This window comes from Dioscorea cayenensis, chromosome 12 (genome assembly GCF_009730915.1).
Source record: "Dioscorea cayenensis subsp. rotundata cultivar TDr96_F1 chromosome 12, TDr96_F1_v2_PseudoChromosome.rev07_lg8_w22 25.fasta, whole genome shotgun sequence".
NCBI classification, from domain to species: Eukaryota; Viridiplantae; Streptophyta; class Magnoliopsida; order Dioscoreales; family Dioscoreaceae; genus Dioscorea; species Dioscorea cayenensis.
In genome coordinates this window covers 6519366-6524794 of record NC_052482.1, presented here as the reverse complement: position 1 = coordinate 6524794, position 5429 = coordinate 6519366, and the positions used below count along the sequence as shown (strand labels likewise).

At 41.8% G+C, this 5429-nt stretch overlaps 1 non-coding gene across 1 annotated transcript; it reads right to left on the bottom strand.

Moving 5' to 3' along the window:
* Positions 1–483: 483 nt before the first annotated feature.
* On the bottom strand, positions 484–590 carry LOC120274360. The gene has a single exon (XR_005540886.1). It is a non-coding gene; the product is annotated as a small nucleolar RNA R71 (small nucleolar RNA).
* Positions 591–5429: the final 4839 nt, after the last annotated feature.

Sequence of the window (5429 nt, the reverse complement as noted above, 5' to 3'; positions counted from 1 at the left end):
AAGGTGATCCTGAACTTGAACGTACACTCAGAATAAGTGGTAAAGAACCTGTACAAGACCCGTTGAATCTAGCTGGAGTGGATATTAAAATGTCTGACAACATGGCGGAACAGAATGATCAACAAAGAACACTCTCTAATTACGCTAGACTGTCAGTATTGGGGACACAATCTAGCATTGTGCGGCCCCCAATCACAACTCAGAATCTTAAGCTAAAGCTGACATTCATCCACATGTTACAGACAGTTCAATGGTTTAGCCGGTGAGGATCCAAATAGTCACATAGAGAATTTCTTGGAAGTGTGTGATATGCTCAAGATCAATGCTGTTATGGATGATGCCATCAAGTTGAGAGCCTTCCCATTTCCCTTGAAGGGAAGAGCAAAGCAGTGGCTACACTCATTACCTAAAGCATCAATCATTACATGGGAAGAGATCGTATAAGCTTTTCTTGCCCGTTATTTCCCTCTCGGAAAATATGCAAATCCTAGGAATGAGATCTCGTCCTTTGTGCAAATGGAATTACAGTCTCTATTCGAGACATAGGAAAGGTTCACGGAACTCCTGCAAAAATGTCCTCAATATGGGTTTCCAGAGTGAATGATTATTCAGACTTTTTACAATGGTTTGAACCCAAGTACAAGACAACTACTTGATGTAGCGGCAGGAGATACCTTAGGTAGTAAGGCCCCCGGAGAAGCCCGCCAACTAATCAAAGAAATAGGGTTGAACAGCTACTAATGGAATGTTAGGGAGAAGAAGAAAGTGGCTTGCATCCATGAGGTAGATACGGTTACATCGTTGGTAGCCCAAGTGGAGGCATTGAGTAAGAAGTTAGACACTATAACTTCTTCAAGATTGGAGGCTATAACCAGTTGTGATTGATGTGAATGGGGACATGCCCCATCCGATTGCTCAATAACCATTGGTGGTACACCCTCCATTGATCAAGTTGACTATGTGGGTAATGCAATGAGAAACCAAGACAATCCTTATAGTAATACCGACAATTTGGATTGGAGGAACCATCCTAATTTCTCATGGAACAACCAAGGGCAACAAAAGGCCACTGTACCACCGGGTTTTCAACAACAAGCCCCGAACATGGACAATAGAGTTTCTAGATTGGAGACCCGGATAACCGATCTAGGGAAAGCCTTGGCTAGATTTGTGCAATCATCGGATACATAGTTTCAATCGGTCGAGGCTACACTTCGCAACCATACCACTTCATTTCATAATTTATAAAATGAAGTGGGGCAAATCGCAAAGTTTCTATCGGAGAGAACACAAGGAATCTTTCCAAGCAATACTGAGACTAATCCAAGAGAACATATGAAGGCGGTCAGTTTGAGAAGTGGTCGTGAGGTTGAGGGTAGGCTTCCAAGTGAGAAGACCAATGTTGAAGCATCCGAGGTCGTGGAGGTTAAGGAGAGATCCAACAAAGAAAAGGAGGTGGCACCTCCACCTTACAAGCCAAGAATCCCTTATCCTTCAAGTTTGAAGAACGACCAAACTGATGAGCAATACAAGAAGTTCTTGGGTCTATTTAAGCAATTGCACATCAACATTTCTTTTGTGGAGGTATTGTCTCAAATGCCTCGTTACGCTAAGTTATTGAAAGATCTTTTGACCAACAAGAGGAAGTTGGAAAAGAGTACATCGGTGATCTTAGCTACCTTTTGTTCGGCGGTGTTGCAAAAGAATATGCCGAACAAGAAGAAAGATCCAAGAATCTTTGTGATTCCATGCAACATTGGCAAGTTGGGTGAAGAGATGGCATTGGCGGATTTAGGGGCCTGTATCAACGTCATGCCATACTCGTTCTTTCAAAAGCTAGGCTTGGGAGAGCCTAGGCCCACTCGAATGACTTTGCAATTGGTGGACCGAACGGTGAGACATCCTAGGGGCATCATTCAAGGCGTGCTTGTCATGGTCGACAAGTACATATTTATGATAAACTTTGTAGTGTTGGATGTTGATGAGGATGAAGATGTTCCTTTGATACTTGCGAGGCTATAATTACGCACTTCCAAGGCATTGATAGACATGGACGGCGGGGAGTTGACACTAAGGATTTGACATGACAAGCTCACATACCACCTCGCCGAAGCCATGCGACATTCTCTTGACTTTGATGTCACTTTATATTTTCATGACACTATGATGACCTAATTGATGATTGACACGCATCCGAATATGCGTGTGAAGCTCAAGTGCACGGGTGTCGAAGTAATAAAATACCCGGTGAATCGGGTAGTCGAATCCACAGGGAACCGGGCTACTAGTACTAACTTCTTCTCTGCTTTCTAGCCTAATGATAAATGGAAAGGTGTGGTGAACTAATGTGCGAAGAAATGAATAATGGAGACAAATATGCAAGGGTGAAAAGGATGGAGATCTCAATCAGTAAAAGTGGGGTATTCGGGCAATGCTCCCCCTAGGATTCAGGTATTAGGTACTGGATAAGGAAAGTGTTTCTATGAAGAGTAAGTTAAGTCGTGGATATCCAAATATAATCGGATCCGACCTCCCGATCACCGATACTAGTCCCCTACGAGGTCCCGGTGGAGAAATCGCTCAATCTCAACACCTCACACCACATATGACCGCAAAACACTCTAGGGATTCCAAGAGGTGTATCCGATTCCTAATGATTGATCCAACTCTAATTCCCGGCGAAGGATCCTAACCTCCTACAAGGTCCCGGCGGAGAAATCTCTCAGTCTCACGCCTCACACCAAATATGGTTACATAGAGCTTAGGGAACGGAGATAGAATACACCAATCGCAGGGAAAGGGGATGTTCTCTATCTCATGACTCACTCTCTCAACCCTCTTCAATCTTGAGATTCTAACCCTAATGGAGACCTCTCTCTCACCAAGGTAACAAATCATGCAAACCAAATAACCAAAAGATCAATAAGGCAAGCAAGCATTAGACAATCATGATTAAAACTTAATCAAACTCGAATTAAATAGAAACACTAAGAAAATCCACAAAAGATGAGAATCCTAGGGTTCACAAGCCCAAATACCCTCTAAGGTTTTAGCTCTCCATGGAGCAACATACAAAACACACCATCAATGAATGAAAGTACATTAAAACCATAGAAATAAATCCCCTTATATATGAACTGATGTCCTTGATGGAGAGCTTCGACGTCTTGAAGGACCCACTCCGAAGTTAGGTTCACCGGTAGCTTCCTTGATGCTATGACGGAGGAGGAATTGATCAAAGTTGGTGACGAAGCGCCTCCAAAGCCGCAAAGACAACTCTCAAAGCCCTAGCCGTCTCACCCCTCAAGAGCCGCACAAAAGATCAGAATAAATAGGGCAAAACGGCTATTTATAGGACTTAGACCGCGTCTGTCACGTGCCGCCACGCGCTGCAGGATTTTCCACGCTGGTCCGTGAACATTAATTTTGCTACAGTACTTTTCACAAAACGCAGTCCAAACACTCTTCTCTTGAGGCCACATGTCCCGGCACACGTCTATGTGGTAGGCTATAAAACTTTTCTTCATCGACGTATCTTTGAAAGGTCTTGCAATCTTCACAAAGAGAAGGAATATGAAGATGTGGCTGCCTTTGTGCCCTTCCAAATAGTGAATTGACTTGAATCTGCTTGGAAGTTGGTACACATCTCCACGTTTATGAACTCCTCTCGTGTCTTGGTCCTTGAATTGAACAAGAACTCCCAACATTGTGTCTTTATAGCCTATCTTTGCTTCCTTTTAACTCTTCAAGGCATTCACAACCTATATGCATAAAAGAACACCAAATACACAATATGAGACATAAACCAAAGTAAAAATGATGCTCAATGCATGTAAAACATATTTAAAAATATGTCTACTCAAGCAGTTATCAAACTGCCCCACACTTAAGTCTTTGCTTGTCCTCAAGCAAAATTAAACATTATACCTATGGAAAGAAAAGAGAAGTGCTTGGCCTTAGGTTCACCAAATTGGTACAAGAATAAAATTCTACAGTCATGGAGAGAATCAAACACTAGACAAAACCATCAATGCTCTAGCAAACAATCCAATCAAAAATGAATGTGATAAAATCAGAATGCGTGTGTGTGTGAAAAACTCAACTCATGTCAACACTATGTCCACCACCAAGTTCTTATTAACATGGGACTTATTTATAAACAGAAAGAATAGGTAGTAGCTTCACACAACCTCTAAGTAGCCCTTTCCCAAGATGCCACCCGAGTGGCTTTAACACTTTCGAGGTGGTAGCTCTTTTTACCAAGGATGGTAGCTTTCACGAATCCCATGAGATAGCTCTTTCTCTTATTAGGGCATAACAAATATCCGACTTATGAGAGTAGCTACATACATCATGGGGGGTAGCTCTTTCCACCCCCTATATACAAACAACAAACAATTTCCATTTTTTTTTTTTGATTTTTTTTCAAATAAAAACTAGCATACTAAAGTCCCAAACATAATAAACTAGAGTCTTCATAGGTCTAATGAGTGAGAGAAGTGCACAAAGAGCAATCAGACAAAAATATTCAATGAAATTGGATGAAAACTAGAGCATGATAAAATCTAATGTTTACAACCTCCAAAAACTAAAAATTAAACTCTAAACCCTAAGGTGAACCTTTATTGGCAACAAGAGCATACTCATGAAAACACAAGTAAAAGTCATGTATAAGGTGAACCCTCCCCCACACTTAAGATTTACATTGTCCTCAATGTACGCATGCAAGCACAATAAAAATAATATCCATGGAAGCATAATGTGTGTGGGAATGCAATTAAAACAATACTCCCCTGAACTCCTCATTAATCGTGTGGTGAAGTCCAACTCATGGGCTTGCTGTATGGGTTGTAAAGCTCACACGACCATGTGACAATATCGCATGATCGTGTCTATGACTAAAACACCATCAACATCACTCTCAAGGCCATCTGCACGTAGACAAGGGTTCAGTGAAACTTAACAAAATAGAAAAGATGTACGAGTTCTTATAAGTAAACACATGAAGCACAAACTCACACAAACAAAACAAAACACAAAGTTAACTAAAGTCTAAAATATAAAATAAAGTAAAACTGAAAATGAAAACAAAAGTAAAGAAAACTAAAGAATCATGAGTGGGACGCCTCAAGCATCGACGTCGTCTTCTGGTGTTGCCGGTGTGCCAAAAGAATGTTCTCATCCAAGGTTAACCGTATGAAATCAAAGCATTTCAGAACAAGTTTTTCGGTCCTTGGTGTCATAGCTAAAAATAAAGCTTCAAAAGAAGTCAGTTAAGCATGAATTTGATGAGTACAGGGTTCCACGCGGGCGTGGAGAGCAAGCCAAGCGCTTTTCTGGCCTTATTGGGTACTTTTCCAGCCCACGCGGGCGTGTGGGGAAGCTACGCGCCCGCGTGGGTGCGTTCTAGTCTCGGCCAGGGCACCACG